Here is a 17,215-nt window from a genome sequence, read left to right as displayed (position 1 = left end):
TATTATTAAGAATTTTTTTTCATATGTATTTATTAACCTTTATGATTTATGGGTACCCTATTATTGTTTTTAACAATTGCATTTAATAAATTCTTTTGAACTTCTCTTGTTTTAATTAGCATTTATTTCAAATAACTGAGCGTCGTTTTAAATTCTTTGCATGTATTTATTTTAGTAACGGCCTTACCTAAGTCCTAGGGGGTCGGGTCGTTACAGCATGAGTCTATGAGAAATGAGTCACCTAATCTAGGGCAAGTGGGAGATGTTGTTAGGTATATTGTATGCCCTAGTTTATTGTACTGTATTTGATACTGTACATCCACTTATGGTATTTGATGTTGTATACTCCACTCACTGCATTGTATTTGATACTGTACATCTCACTTGCTTTAAGATAAGTGGGAGATTGTTGGAGTTGATGTCTTAAATCTTATATGTCTTGTAGTTTGTAAATACAAATAAGATATCTAATAAAATAAGAGGTATTTTACTGACATTTAGACTGCATTAATTCAATCCAATAAACTAAGATCCAAGTTTATTTTATGAAACTTAGACATATATATGGAGACATACAGGTGGATCTGTTTAAGTCATAACCTAAATGGTCTGTAGTAGATGGATAAGGCTGAGTACCTTGTCGTGGAGACATTATGAATATGACCCACTTTGTAGATGTTACAATTTTTGTAAAGTGCTACAAATGATCAAATTCTGATAGTTCATATGGAGACATGTGAGTAGGAGTATTCTATACAAAGGGTTTGTATAAAACCAGACCACAAAATGAAGTCTCCCTATATAACACCCTTACTATAAGAGATTTACATTTCACTAGGATGGCCATAGGTGACTTGACCTTAATCCTGAGTGAGTTATGAACTCTTGTTTATGATGGAAATTCTTTGATTTTCATGGGTGAAAGTGGCCTTGTCAGTTGACTCAATAAGTCTACCATTTTGGGGATCTGTTCGAGTAAGGAGTTGGGAACACAACTACACAAGATGAAATTCACTCCTTCCCGTCCTTAGGGAAAGTAGATAAATTGTTCCCTTAATTGTTGATTCTGGGTCTTAAACATTGAGGCCTCAACTTCTCAGTGGCTCGAGAGGTGTTAGTTTATAGTTGGACTATATACTGTTTGTTTATTAAAGGAATCAATGGTACTTAAGAAGTTAGAGGTAACTACATGGGTAAAACTGTAACTTGACCAACTATAGTTATGAGCGATTTGTGTAGGGTCGACTCACTGTTGATCCATGGACATAGAAATATATCTACTATGCGAACAGTGCAGTTATCGATCTTTAGTGGAGTGATCGGTAGTTGATAAAGATTGATAATTTAATTAAAGAGTTTAATTAATTAATCCCATATCATTGGAGCTTCTAATCTTTAGGTCCATAAGGTCCCCTTGTTAGCTCACTAAAAGATAGATAAGACGAATAATTTGAATTGTTCAAGTCAATTCATGAAATAACATATTAATGAGATTAATATGATATTGTTAATTATAGATGTGATTTATAATTAAGAGAGAAATATTTGAATAAGATTCAAATATTAAATTATTATGAATTAGATTCATGAAGAATTAATTAATTAATTTTGAAAGATGGAGGCAAATAAACCTGTGATGTTTATTTACTAATTAATTAACTATATATATTAAATTGAATTTAATATATATGGTTATTTAATTGGTATGTTAATTAATTGAATAAATTTTATTTAATTAATTGGGCTTAAGGGTAAATTGGGAAAGACTTGGGGTTTACCTCATATAAATATTCTTTATGGCCAATTTAAGGGATGAAATTTTATTGTGAAAAACCCTAGCCTCCAATCTAGATTTCCTCTCAAATTCTCTTAACCATTCTCCATTCTTCTTCCTCCACCGAGGTGAAAGACAACTCTTCTACCCTTTGATTCCTAAAGAATAACAAGGTTGCACTTATGGTGGTGTCCCTTGTTCATTGAAGAAACTTTTGTGAGAAGATGGAGACGAAAACGTGAAGAGTTCGGGATTCAACAAAGGTTTGTTGCTTTATTCCTTTGCTTCTCCTTTTAAAGCATGCTTTCTATAATATTTATCCATTATTATTTCTATTTTCTTTGTTGTTTTCGTTTCCTTAAAAATTTAAAAACAAAATGCAAGGTGATCTCTAGCACAGTGTGGTTAAAGGATAGGGATACGCACGAGAGAGGGGTAGGATCAATTTGTTTTTCTAACTAAACTCTTGGTTGGGATCAATTTGTTAAGTTAGCTTTATTTTGTGGGAATTTGCAAGGATACTAGAAGGACCTCTAGCTTTGCATCCATCAATCATTGGGGTCACTTATTAGTAAGTGAACTCGACTTCCTAACTTAAGCATCGAGTGTGTGGCCCACGCCACACCTATTTGCAGTTCATGCTAACTTGCAAGTGATCTTCCTCCCCCGAAATACAAATTTACCATTGCAACCACCTTAAAGTCAAGATATTTGTATGTCTAAATTTGACATCAACAGTTGGCATTATTTGTGGAGACGAAGCATTCGATTGTTACATAGAAAAAAGTCTACTATTCCAAGGATGAGTCAGAGATTCAAGGACATGAAGCTAGATGGAGAAGACTTTAATCGTAGTTAACATCCTAAATGGATCCGAGATGTAGAGGTCCCTCATTCTCAACCAACGGGAAGGTGAGCCGGGGAATCGAGGACCGGAAGCAAAGGTAAATGGCATAAGGCAAAATGTAGCCTGACGACTAGAAATTTTCATTCCATCGAACTGTTTAGATAAAGCGCCAAAATAAGTGCCTGTACGTGACTCAGCAAAACATAAAGCTTCGTTCATAGAAAGTGTAGGAGGGTGACGTAGCGCAAGTGCGGTCTTAAAGAACTAAGAGTGGTCTTTTGCAAAAGTCTGAGAGAGTGATAGTATAGTGAAACGGTATTGAGGGAGTCCTCAGGGATCAAGTGAATTTATTCAACCATTTTATAATCGTGTCAATTTTATTTTAAGAATGGAAACTAACTGATTGATTTGAATTTTTAAAATAAAAGTAAGGTAAGAAAACAAAGATTGAACTTCAAAGGTAAAAGCGTCTTAAGTGTCGATTTCATTAATTACTTCATCAAATCATGCAAAGGTTCTATTGAATCTTGTGAAATTGAGAGGTTTAAGTCTAGAATTTAAGCTCTGGTTTATTGTTTTTCAACAATAATTTTTCTCATGCAAACTTACTTGATTACTAATTTCTCGAAACCAAAATAAGAAACCTGGCACAAAGCAAGGTTATAAACAACTTTCACTACCAATATAACTATTTTCATGAGAGATTAATAATGATTCGATATTATTAGTATGGTTAAACAAACACAAAATAAGTACAATAGTTTTGAAAAACATTCTACAACACAATTTTCATCAAAATTACTATGCAATAATTAAATCCGTAGGAAAATCCATCCACTAGTCAAAATTATCCTAAAATAACAATGGTGCCACGATGTTCTACAGTAGTGTCGTGGCTCTGCTACGCGTAGCCTTTCGATGTTTACGAGCCTTGATTACTATTAAGGTACATAAACTTGGTTAGTTTCATTTGGTTTATGATTTGGATGAACCCATATTGTATTTAGTTTATGGCTCGAGCCACTCTCATCCATGCAAATCAAAAGATGAACCCTCATAAGCAGAAGTTCATAACTCATCCATGATTAAGATTGAGTTACATATGATCATCCTATAAAATATTAATCTTTCCAATTAACATAGTTACAAAGAGAGATTAATTATTTCGCGGTCTAGTCTTATACAAACTCTTTGTATAGGATACCCTTACTCACATGTCTCCACAATGATTTTGATTACAACGTTTGTAACGATTACAAAGCAGATCATATCCTTAGTGTTACTATAATAAGACACCCAACCTTGTGCATTTACTATAAACCTTTAGGTTATTACTTGAACATAATCCATTGTATGTCAACTACATATTGTTCAAGTATCATGTAAATTCACTTGGATTTTGCTTTATTGGAAGAGTTATGCAAATTTAAGACATAATAAATAACAAATTATTTATTAATCATCAACAAATTATTTATTTATTTATAATCCACGAGTCTAGGGCATAAAACCCAAAATCAAGTTCACAAACTCTAAAGACTGAAGCATTGAATTACCAAAGCTTTGAAGATCCAAAAGTTGAAACCCTGAAGATCTAAGGTACACAAATCTTTGGAAGCTTTGAAGATCAAACGACTTCCAAACTCAAGAACTGTAGCTTCAAGATCATGCTGTAAAACCCTTGAGAAAATCAACCTTGAGAACAAGTTGCAAAGCCCTCAAGGCAAGTTTACTTCTCGAGAGAAAGCATCAAAGGATAAAATATTAGAGATTTTACTCACCTATTCTTAAATTAATACAAATAAAATAATCCATTCAACGAATTAAATTTCTTCGATAATTTTGTTGAATAGATTGGCATGTCCAGTAGGACCTCTCTACCTTTTATCTCTTTCTCTCGTACAAAATCTACCTCTCTACCTTTTATCTCTTTCTCTCGTACAAAATCTATCTAATGAAGTAATGACATCTAAAGGAAACACTTTCAAAACTTCAAGATGCCAACATGGGATAAATTACTTGTGATCACTCCAAAGAAATCCAGAAATTTGAAAAGGAGCAAGTCTCTGATATGTCAACGAATATATGGGAGCAACTGACGAAATCAGCATGGGATTGTCATCAAGAAGAATCCCTTGCTAAAAAAATCTACTTCATCTTTTGAACAATCAACCAAGGAAGTGTCAGACTTAAATATAATGTTAATCATGATGACCGACATGGGTACAAGTGAAGAAAGGATGGTTGAACTAGAAAAGAAGGTGAATATGCTGATGAAGGCAATTAAAGAGAGAAATTATAAAATTGTATCTTTAAAGAATTATATTGAAAGTCATAATTTTGCTAAATCAAGCCAAACACTTGCTGTCAAACATAATGACAAAGGGAAGACAGTCTTGCAAAAAAGCCAACAACAATATTCAACATCAATTACTTAGTTATCAGTCCAAAAATTACAAGATATGATTATAAACTCCATCAAAGCTCAATATGGTGGTCCTTCTTAAAGTTGTCTCTTGTATTCTAAACCATATCCAAGGAGAATTGATAACTTAATAATGTCAACCAGATATCGGCTACCTAAATTTCACCAATTTGATGGAAGAGGAAATCCAAAACAACATGTTGTTCATTTCATCAAAATATGTGAAAATGCTAATACGCAAGGAGATTTATTAGTCAAAAAATTCTCTCGAAAAAAATTGAAAGGAAATGTTTTTGGCTAGTACATTGACATGGAGTCATAGTCAATTGGCAAATGGGAACAATTTGAAAAAGAGTTTCTAAATTGCTTCTATAGCACAAGTTGGCTATATAAATAGCTAGAGAGCTGCAAGTTTGAATTGTAAAGATTGTCTCACTGAACTGTGTGTCATTGAGATGTGCATTCAAGACATGAATTTGGGTCTTCTTTACATTCTTGAAGGTATAAAGTCTCGAACTTTTGAATAGCTAGCAACTCGCGCCCATGATATGGAGCTAAGTATTACTAGTCGAGAAGACAAAAATATTTTAATCCCCAAGGTAAAGAATAAAGAAAAGAATGTTGATGTGTCTTTAGAAGAGTCTATGGTTGTCAATACAACCCCTCTTAATTCATCCATTAAATAAAAAGAAAGAAAACTGAAAAACGTCAAGAATATGAAGTTTGCCACTTAACTTGGAAAGAAAACAAGAAAAAATCTATCATTTTCCTGATATTGACATTTCTTATATGTTTGAACAATTACTAAAAGTGCAACTGATTCAACTTCTTGAGTCTAAACAACAAAAAAAAAAATGCAAAAATTTAGTGATCCAAACTATTGTAAGTTCCATCAAGTCATCATCACCCAATAGAAAAATGCTTCCTTCTAAAAGAGCTAATTTTAAGATTAGCAAAAGAAAGAAAAATTGAGCTAAATTTTGATGAAATAGTTCAATCAAATCATGTTGTAGTAATAACAAATAGATGCAGTCAAATATGCTTTAGTCAACTCCTTCATCAAGAAACGCACTTGCTTCAATTTGGGACTTTGGTACTGATATTTGTTCAATTTCAGCACGAAGCACTAAGAAATAAACATAGAGACTTTGTCTTGTCAAGCCCGTTAATGATGAAGATGAAAGTGAGACTATTATGATTCATCAAAATAATCTAGGGGAGTTTAAGCATGAAAAGATTCAAATTTTCTCAACCTCGTCAACCAATGATCTTAAAAAAGTTCTCTAGAAAATTTCTTCCCATAAAGGAGGGGGAAAACTTTACAAGTTCATATTATACTAGTATCGAAGAAGTCAACGACTTGAAAGAAATAAAGCAAAGAATTTCAGTCTTCGATCGTATTAAGCTTTCAACTCGATCTTCAGTCTTCCAAAGATTGGATATGGTCACAACAAAAGAAGAAAATCTGTGTTTAACATCTACCATCACGCAAATTTCAACTTTCAAAAGGTTAAGTATCTCCATATCAAAGAAAGATTGGTCTTCAATATCTACTTTTGATCGTCTCGAAGTGACAAGCGACCAACATGAAAAAAATATGAATACCTTGAAGGCAAAACCATTTCATGAAGAGCAAACAATTACAGGAAAATTCACAGTCTCATCCCTCGCATGAAGAAGAAGATGTTTGTTGTCATAGTATGGAAGGTTTCTTGACATTGAAGCTAATCGACCACTTGTGTATGAGTGATAAGAATAAGAATAGATAAGGTCTGAGTGCAAACATACACTATTAATGAAATAATAAAACTTGGAGTATTCTAAGTGTCGAATTCCACAAGACTAGTGATAGCTTCGTAAACGAGTTATCTTTCTCAAAATAAATCATGTTAGTTCTTAGGAATTTAATGTTTATTTGAGTTCTTAGATACGTTATTAAGCAAAGGAAGTTGTCGGGATTCATGTTTTAATACTGATTAAGCTAGATCTAATACTGTGAAATCAGTTTATATCCTAATCTTCTCAGTATTAAGACTCCACTAGATTGCTAAACTAAGTGATCAATTTAACTTTACAATTTTTATCCATTATTCAACAAAATAAATGCACAAGTCAAAGAGGTATGAAGCGTAGACGTTGTTCAACCCATAAAACCCAAAGGTATTCGCATAAATGAACCCCTTAGAGAATTTAGCTCATAATGAAGAATGGATTAATGGATTTCATTGGATTTCATTGGATTATAAACTATGATTACGAGATAAATGTTCAAAAGAATAGAAAATAAAAATGGGAAAGTGCAAAGATAGACTAAAGGATAATGCTAGAAAACACAATAGAAGAACTCCTTAAAGCAATCTCTAACTCTCCTAATATCTCCCTAAGGTGGATTCTCCTTTGTCAAGGACGGGTCCTCTCTCTACACGCATTTTCATAGAGTATGGATGATCTACAACTAATGTTCTTTAGAGGAACTTTTGTTCTTGAAGTTTTTTTGGTTAAGAGGGTGAAATGTTGTTCAAGGGTGGCTAAATTTTGAAGATGATTGAAAGAAGAAGCTTCCCATTTTTTTATAGGCCCAAATTGATTTAGGGGAGGCTAAGAATGATGTTTCAAGGGTTTACCAGGAAAATCTAGCATTGAGATATGACTTTAAACCGAGAGAATAGAAACGATGGATGATTGGGCACAATATCAAAAATTAGGGTTTTGATGCAGGTGCATCAACTTCGAGCGATACGAGCACATTGACAACAAATTCTGTAAAGAAGTCAAAATTCTCTATAAAAGCTCATAAAATCATCCAAAATCAATAAAAACCTACTTTGAAGAATAAAATGACCTTAATATGACCAATTTATCCAGTTAAGACCACATATCGGGGTAAAATACATGTTAATGACTAATTTCACTAAGTTTCAAAATATTACCCAAAAACATGTATTTCGTAACATGTATCAGAAGCCAAAACTCATTATATTGACCAATCCTACCAATAAAGGACATGATCAAAACCATAATAAAAATAAGCTTCTGAAATTTAAATATAATAACTTCTTATCGTAAGAGTACAAATTGCATGTTGCTCCTAGTCAGCATGAGCTTAAAAGATTCACAACCCAAAAAAAATTGGTTTGAACTACATTATGACTTGATCTCTTTTTTCAAGGGTATGTAGGCAATTTAAAGAAATTTAGGTTCAATCCATAAAATATTATCACTGAAAATAACAGTGTTTGTTACAGAATTGATATTTTTCATCCCCCATTGAAGAATGAAGATCCAAATTGAAGATATTCATCTCTAGTGAGGCAACACAACAAATTGAGAGGCAGGGCAACAAATTCAAGATGTCATCCTTGGTAAGGAGGTGATACAATGAAGAAACACACTACTTTGCATGAAACTACACAAGTTGGATGCATATAAAAAGGTGTTCACCAAAAAACTTCACTCTTCTTTCTCCTCACTTAAATTAAAAAAAAAAAAAAAGAAAAGAAAAAATCTTCAAGTGTTGGGTGTCGCTTGCTTGAAGTTCGAGGCATCATTTACCTGAATGGCACTTCATCTTCAAGTTCAAGATCGGAGGCTACTTTGCTTCAAGTCCAAGTTTGATGCACTCCATCTTCAAGTTCAACTCCAACCTCAAGTTCAAATATGGCGTGCTCCATCCTCAAGTTCAAGTTTGTCGTGTTCCATCCTCAAGTTTAAGTTTGTCGCGCTCCACTTGCAGGTTCAAGTTTGGCGTGCTTCATCTCCAAGTTGATTAGGTGTACTCCATCTTACAAGGTCAATTTTGATGCGTTCCATCTTCAAGTTCAAGTTTTGGTGCGCTCCATCTCCAAGTTTAAGTCTGATGTGGCTCCACTTCACCTCTTCAAAATCTAGTAAGGAGCATAGGACACAATAGCATCTGCCAAAGAGTGCATGATATATATTCATGAGAATATAAGTACCGTTGGAGGTTCACAACAAAAGGAATACCAATGAGTCACATCCTAAGTTGGTGTCTAAGGAGTTCATTAAATTATTTAAAATACTCTAAAAGTTCCCAACTTTTCTTTTCTTCTTCCTCCCGCCGGCCACCCCACATTTTCCGACTCTCTATCCCTCTCTCTGCCAAACAAACGGATACCCCTTTTGTACGTGGAATCCACATCTCATGGCGGCGACTGAGGTCGACTTCCGATGAAAAACCAAAATCAATCTTCTGGTAAAAGAAGTAAAATGTAGAAGTAAAAGAAGGTAAGCTTGGAATGTAGAAATGAAAACAATATTTAAAAAAAAAAGGCATAGAAAGTAAAGAAATTTCTGAAGAAGATGAACTTAAAGTCTTCTTCTCCATTTATACAAGAGAAGAATATCAAATCATAACCACCAGATAGTTCAAATTCAAATAAAAGACCAAATTTTACAATTGATAAAATTCACTATTCGGTTAGAAGTTGTGGTTCTATCCCAAGTCGAGTGCTGGCCAAAATTCAAAGGCTCAGTTTTTTTTTTTTTTTTACAGAGAAAAGTTCAATCTCGAAGCTAAAATCAATGCTCAAACTTGGCATATTCTAAATTCGTGTCAAATCCAAATTGGAATGAAATAAAAATACTATTCCAAGTTGAAGCGAATATTTGGATATTTGAAATTTTTACATAATTTAAATGTTGCCTTAAATCAGACACACTCCAAACATCTATCAAATCAAAGTTGAAGTAGAGAGAAGAAGGAAGTCAAAATTCTACTTCAAATATAAATCATGAATTGAGTATATTCCAGATCCAACAAGGATTGGTAAAATCAAATTTAATTTGTAATTAAAGTGGAGCCTAAAATTTCTACTCTAGTTCAAATAAAAGTTTACTCCCAAGTAAGAAAGTCAATGACTAAAACTCATTTTTTGTTTAATTGGCATAAAATGTGTCAAGCAAACAAAATTCAAATAAAAAAGTTGAGCTAAATTCATATTTTGACCAGAGTGATGCATCAATCGAATCAAAATCGTACTTTGATTTTAAATTATCTTTTTCGAGATTCACCCACCATATAGACGTGTATAATCTTGAAAAATGACATTTGTAGAATATAAATTTTTGCTAATCACAAGTTATTGCAATGTCATCACAATAAAAACTCAAGTCCATGATGAAAATTATAAATTGGATCAAGTAGAGTAGTTAAAGTCGGTCGGATCTAAAGTCCAACACAATTCAAGTCCATGGTGAAATTTTGGACCAAAGAAGACGTAAGACCTATGGAAACTCTATAAATAGAGGTTTTACCCCTTCATTTTGGAGTGTTGGAAGAATTGAAGGCGAAAACTTTGAAGTTGCAGAAGCTTTCAAACTCACAAGCTCTAAAGATTGAAGCATTGAGTCCCCAGAGCTCTAAAGCTTCAAAGATTAGAACTCTGAAAATCTAAAGAACAAAAATCTTTGGAAGCTTTGACGATCAAACGACTGTCAAATTCAAGAACAATAGCTTTGAGAACATACTGAAAGCCTTTGAGATAAATCAACATCAAGAACAGGCTACAAACCCCTCTAGACAAATCAACATTCGAGAACAAGATGTGAAGTTCTCAAACAAATCAACCATGAGAATAAACTGCAAAGTTCTCAAGACAAGTTTACTTTTCGAAAGAAAACATCAATGGTTAAATATTAGAGATTTAACTCACTTATACTTAAATTAATACAAATACAAAGTTGATTCAATGAATTAAATTTCTTCAAAAATTTCGTCATAGATTTTTTCAAGAAAAATGATATTACCTTATAATTATATATATTATTAGATGAAAAATATTGCAAAAAAAGTTTGATTTTATTTTAATAAAAATATATATAACTAAAGAGGACATTTAAACTTATTTTGAATTTTGAAAAATAAAAAAGAAAAATCTCAAACATGATTTTAGTTTTCCCATTTAAAACAGAAAAAAAAAAAAATCAAAGACAGTTATCAAACTTGTATGGATTTTGTTTTTTTATAACCAAAAACAAAAAACAGGCATTAAAAAAAAACAATTGGTTGAATGATCCTTAGACCCTATTTGATAACAAGATTTCATTTTTTGTTTTTTATTTTTAAAAATTAAGTCGATTTCCTCCACATTTCTTACAATGATTTGCATCTTTCTTAATATGATGATTCAATTTTTAGCCAAATTCTAAAAAAAAAAACATTTTAAAAGCTAATTTTTTAGTTCTCAAAATTTAGCTTGGTTTTTTAAACCATTGGTGAAAAGTAGATAACAAATAAAGAAATTTGGAAGTGAAAGTAGTGTCCATAGACTTAATTTTCAAAAACGAAATGGTTATCAAACAAGGTATTAAGAATTCGATTTTTAGTTTTGAATTTATCTAGAAATTCAAAAAAAGATATTGGAAAACATTAAAACAAAATTATATCAAACATAGCCCTAGATGGTAAGGTTATGTTTTTGTTTCTAGAGCATCTTGAGAGGCCGAGTGACAAAAATAGAGACTTTTTAGCATTCAAGAACAAGTTGAAAAGCCCGCAAACAAATCAATCCTGAAAACAAGCTGCAAAACCCCGAAACAAATCAACTCTGAAAACAAGCTGCAAAGCCCTCAAGCCAAGTTTACTTTTCGAAAGAAAGTATCAATAGTCAAATATTGAGATTCAACTCACTTTTACCTAATACAAGTACAAAAGTTCATTCAATGAATTAAATTTCTTCGAAAATTTCATTGAAGATTATTTTTTCGATGTTTTTTTTTCCAAAAAAAAAAATGATATCACCTTATACTTACATATATTATTAAATGAAAAATTATTGAAAAAAATTGATTTCATTTTAATTAAAAAAATATAAAACTACAAAGGGCATCTAAACTTATTTTGAATTTTTAAAAACAAAAAACAAAACCACAATTATCAAATATGGTTTTAGTTTTTTAATTAAGAAAATAAAAAACAAAAAACCAAAAGAGTACAATTATCCAACATGATTTTAATTTTTCAATTATGAAAATAAAAAATAAAAAATAAAAAACTAAAAATAGTTATATCAGTTTTGTTTTTCGAAAACCAAAAATAAAAATAATTGTTAAAAAAAAAATCAAATGGCTACCGAATGATTCCTTATCATTTTTATTTTTAACATTTATCTAAAAATTAAAAAAAAAATTGAAAATATTAAAGGAAAATTGTATCAAACATAGCCCTAGATGGAAAGGTTATGTTTTTGAAGCAATTTGAGAAGGTGAGCGACAAAAGTAGAGACGTTTTAAGATCTTTTGGTCATCACGTGACTTTGAAACATGACCATCGTGGGTCCCACTGCCATGCGATGCTTTTTTTAATTTTTGTTTTATTGGATTTATAATAACTTAATGCCAAAACTGCCACGTCATTGTCACGCTGGAATCCAAGTTTTGTTTAGCCTCAATGATTGAGAAAAATTTCCCTCCTTTTCAAACATGTGCACCACATAGTTTCATACTTTTGGAGATGACAAGCTTTGAAAAAAATGGTTCTATATGATTTCTCTTTCAATGTCGTTTGTTTCACGGACATCCTATATTTTTATTGAATAAGTATTTAGTCATAAATTTCAATAAATCAGGCCCTCTTTCTTGTCTTTTATTGCTATTCTTGAAGAAAGTCCACCGAATAAAAGGATAAATAACTCGAGCAAATTTAGTGCTCCAAAGCAACCAGCCCTAGAGGTACCATAGTAACAATGGCATCCCAACCAGATAAGAATCTATACCTCTCTATCCACAATTGACTCACCATTGCGAAAACTTATTTATTTACTAGTGACTAGGCACAAGAAAGTAGGTAGATTGCTAGATCTAGTTAATAGTGAGACTGCCCTTTCAAGCACATTTTATTCAATCTTATCCCCGTCTTCCCTATTTCTTTGGTATTACTACCGCACTTGTGAGAAACTAAGATTCATAGTTTATATCGCCTTGGAACGATTTGTTCCGATGAATCAAAGAAAGAGTACTGAAAAGAATCCTCTTCAGTCATACCTCTCTTTTCTGTTAAGATAAAGCAAACTTTTTAGGAGTAAAAAGTAATAAGATGCCTTGACATTTGGAAATTTTCAGGCATTCTAGGATGCCCGAGGATATTTCGAGAATTTTGGATCTCCTCCTGAAACACGGGTCTTTTAGATTCCTATGTTAAGGCATCCTCATTTTTGTTATATCGTAATTTTTATTTTTTAGCAAGGTATTTAAATTAAATTTTACATTAATACTTACTTTGTAAAATATCTTAAATTTATATATCTTATTTTTTTTTAAAAAATAACATATAAAAATAATATAAATTGTATTATTTTTTTAAAAAAAAATTCAAATTGATAAAAACAAATATGTAATATAAGTTCAAATTATATTAAATTAATGAATAGTCATAAGGGTATTCTTAGAACATTATGTAAATTTAAAACATTTCTAAGTAGAAATCCTATGAAATAAACAATGTTATCAAAGTATCCTCATATATCTACAAAAATATTTCTACAAAAAAAATATAATTATTTAAAAATGTCGGACATCTGTCATTCCACATATCTATAATTTTAGGAATCTAAATATTATGATTATCTACATTCCCAGAAAACAAATGACCCCTCAGGAGTCATTTGGTGTAAAATTTTACCTGAGTCTAGGAATTAGTGTAAAATTTACCCATGTCTAGAAATTAAGGATGTCAAAAAATAATATAGTTGTGGACAATGGTTAGATCAATGATTTTACATTAGGGGTACAACTTCATATAAATATATATTTAGATGAACTATTGTGCATCAATTTGTTTAATATAGAGAATAAAAATATGAATTTGTATATATATATATATTTTTTATTTTTAAAAATAAAATATAATTGCATAAACAAAAAAAAATCCTAAAAAAGTACAACTTGAAACACGTAGTATAGTTTTTTCTAAAATTGAACCATAGTTCTTTATATCAAATTGGTTTTCTAAAAATAATTTACCAGAAAATTAGAAATATTTAATTATTGCTATTCGATTGATTATTATACACTTTGAAACTTGTTATATTACTTTTTAGGCTAAATTATACCAAATATCTTTGAATTTTTATATTTTGTATAAAAAATGCCCTTAAACTTTCAAAAGTTTCAAAAATACCATTACGATTAATTTTGGATGAAAACCGTGAGTATTTTGTTTCAAAAATAATCTTGAACTTTAAGAAGTTTCAAGAATACATTTAGATTTAAAGAAAAGTTTAAAAATATCCTTACTGTTTATATGAACAAAAACTGCTAATACATTATTGCATAAATACTTATAAGCTTTCAAAAGTTAGTTTAGTATTCTTACTTAAAAAATAAATAAATAAAAGTTTAAAATGCTCTTACCGTTGATCTACCCTTACCGTTAGATTATATTAGTAGGTGAGTGTGCATTAATAGCCAAATACATTCTTAATTATTGTATTTAGCTATTTATAGTTTTGGGAAGTATTAAGGGGAAATTTTTATTTTTGGAATTTTATGGAGTCTTATGCTTTAACTTGAAGTTATATTTTATATTTTGTTGTGATAAAACTGGTGTGATTAGACAAATGAGAGCAAAATAAGAGTATACTAACGGTAAGAGCATTCTTAAACTTTTTTTTAGGGCTAAGGGTATGTTTGTGAGTGATTTTAAGATTGATAAAACCAATCTTGTCATGTTTAAAGTCACTCCATAATACACTTTTAATCACTAAGAAATGTAAATTATTTAATTTTGTACTTAAATCACTTCCAAACATGTCTTAAGAGTATTAATGTAACTTTAAAATTTCGAGGATGTTTGAAACGAGTACTAACGGTTTGTGCTCATGTACTGACATTAAAGGCATTTTTAGAGTTTTTTTTTTTTTTTTTTTTTAAAGTTTAAGAGTATTTTTAAAACCAAACACTAACGGTTTCCATCTAAAACTAACAACAATGATACTTTTGAACTATTTTTTAAAGTTTTAGGATATTTTTTAAACTTTTAAAAGTTCAAGGATATTTTTTACACAAAGTACAAAGTTTAGATATATTTTAATTTATATAATTTAGCTTTTTCCTTTTATTCAAAACAAATTTACTCCATTACCTTTCCATTTATAAATTATGAAATATTAACAGGGTGTTGATCTACAATAGGGTACTTGATGTGTTGAGAGAGGATGGGATGAGATGCAAAGTAAACCAAATGGAATTTGTGCACATTTGGCAAACATATATATATGATATAGGTTTTCAATATGGGGATATATATATAAGTCTGAATTATTTTAAATAATAAAACTGCTAAAAATATTTATAAATAATTACAAAATATTACAGTTTATCTGTGATAGACTACTATCTTTACCTATCTGACAATTTTTCAGTAATATCATCATGACTTTCGAAGTCATGCGCGGTAGCAATACCAAGACGAATAGTGGAGTCCTAAGCTAAGCCATGGAAATCTTCAGTAATATCATCATACATACACAAATAAAATATGATTTGTTATGGAAGTTATTGAGGTTGCCCAAGACAAGGCTTAGGCCCAAGTCCAAGGCATCCCAAGAATACGACGAGGGGTCCACACTCTTCAAATGGAAAGTCAAAACCTTGAGTGTTGGGTCACACAAGCTGAGCTCATTGATCCCTATCAATAAAATGGTAGTATTCGAGCTGAGCTTGATGATTGAAAGCTTGCAACCTCAAGAACTACATCTACGCTATCACTATTAATATTGCGCATGTCCCAAACAATGTCAAACAACAAACTCTATAAATTAGTCACATTTCACCACCAAAACATGCTTTTTAGTCATTCAAAATCAAGATGTAATTTTAAAATGGTTGAACTTTTTTTCGGATTTATATTTACTCAAAAACATGTATTTTAGTCATTCAAAGTCATGATTGTATGAAAGTCATATTTAATAATAATACAAAATCAAATACTAAATTTATTTTTAATTATTAAAGACGTGTTTGGAAATGATTTTAATCATCAAAATCACACTTGTTTGGCCATGATTGTAGAATGAGTAATTTTGTAAATAGATATTTAAGTAGCATGTGTCTAATACACCGATAAATTACTCATAGTATGTCAAAACGTGTAAAAATCATGCTTATGCAAAAAACTTAACACGACATGAGCATCATTCTTCCTAGTGTCTATGGCCTCTACCCACTTAGACACATAGTCCACAACAACCAATATATATAAATAACCATCATAAGGGGAAAATGACCTATAAAAACTACACCCCAAATATAAAATAACACACATCCTAAAGAATGTATAGTATAACGATCTTTAAATAAAGTAGGCCAGTAAAATTTAGATTGCAATACCTTTGTTGTCGTACGTATTGGCCCAAAATGGCCACCATAGTGGAAAGAATGAAAACGATGACTTATGTTAGATGTTTCCTCTTGCAAGAATATTGACGGTTAGCAAATTAAGGAAATTGAGCTTTGACCTACTACAATAGTTTATCGTAAACACAATTAGTTTACCTAAAATTATACCTACATTATGGTAAAGTAATTTCAACCATGATAACGATGGAGTGGGGGATCAAACCTCCCAATCTCTAGAGTAGAAGGTCATACTAATTACCATTGATCTACACTAATTTTAGCAATCAAACTTTCTTTTAACACATTGGAAGTTAGTAGACATGCATTATCTAAAATATTTATTAAAAAAAAAAACATCTTCTTCAAGAAAATTATACAAGGGATTTGTTATTTTAGAAAAGCCCTTAACACCAATAAAAACCGGTGTCCCAAAGAAACTACAAATACCTTTTTGTTGCACGATTGTTTTTACACCATGCACTTTCACAAGTGTATGGTGTCAAGTTTTAATATAGTAAATAAATCTGACTATTATATACATAATTGAGCCATTAATTTAGTTGACTTTTTCTTACTCCTAATTAGTGGAGACCACAATCAAAGGAAAAAATTAAGAACCAATCTCATAATATTTCTGATGTTATTTCAATTAATCAGATATATTAAGAACATGCAACAATATATAAGTAGATAATTACTAAAATACCAACATCTTCTCGGGTGTTCAATTAAAATCTTACTAAATTCTAAAATCAACCTTCTAGTTTATTTTCTATAATTTAACATAGCATTAAGAAATTTTTTTAACATCCTC

At 30.8% G+C, this 17,215-nt stretch overlaps 2 long non-coding RNA genes across 2 annotated transcripts; one reads left to right on the top strand and one right to left on the bottom strand.

Moving 5' to 3' along the window:
- Window positions 1-1,814: 1,814 nt before the first annotated feature.
- Window positions 1,815-3,048, top strand: LOC150034918 (uncharacterized). Its single transcript, XR_016530916.1, has 2 exons — window positions 1,815-2,037; window positions 2,513-3,048. It is a non-coding gene; the product is annotated as an uncharacterized LOC150034918 (long non-coding RNA).
- Window positions 3,049-4,325: 1,277 nt separating this feature from the next.
- LOC150034917 (uncharacterized) lies at window positions 4,326-9,755 on the bottom strand. Its single transcript, XR_016530828.1, has 3 exons — window positions 8,599-9,755; window positions 4,542-4,778; window positions 4,326-4,502 (listed from the first exon to the last, which is right to left on the bottom strand). It is a non-coding gene; the product is annotated as an uncharacterized LOC150034917 (long non-coding RNA).
- Window positions 9,756-17,215: the final 7,460 nt, after the last annotated feature.

The sequence above is a fragment of the Benincasa hispida genome, chromosome 7 (assembly GCF_027475165.1).
Source record: "Benincasa hispida cultivar pf3 chromosome 7, pf3_genome.v1.1, whole genome shotgun sequence".
Lineage (NCBI taxonomy): Eukaryota > Viridiplantae > Streptophyta > Magnoliopsida > Cucurbitales > Cucurbitaceae > Benincasa > Benincasa hispida.
This window is presented reverse-complemented; position numbering and strand designations above follow the sequence as displayed.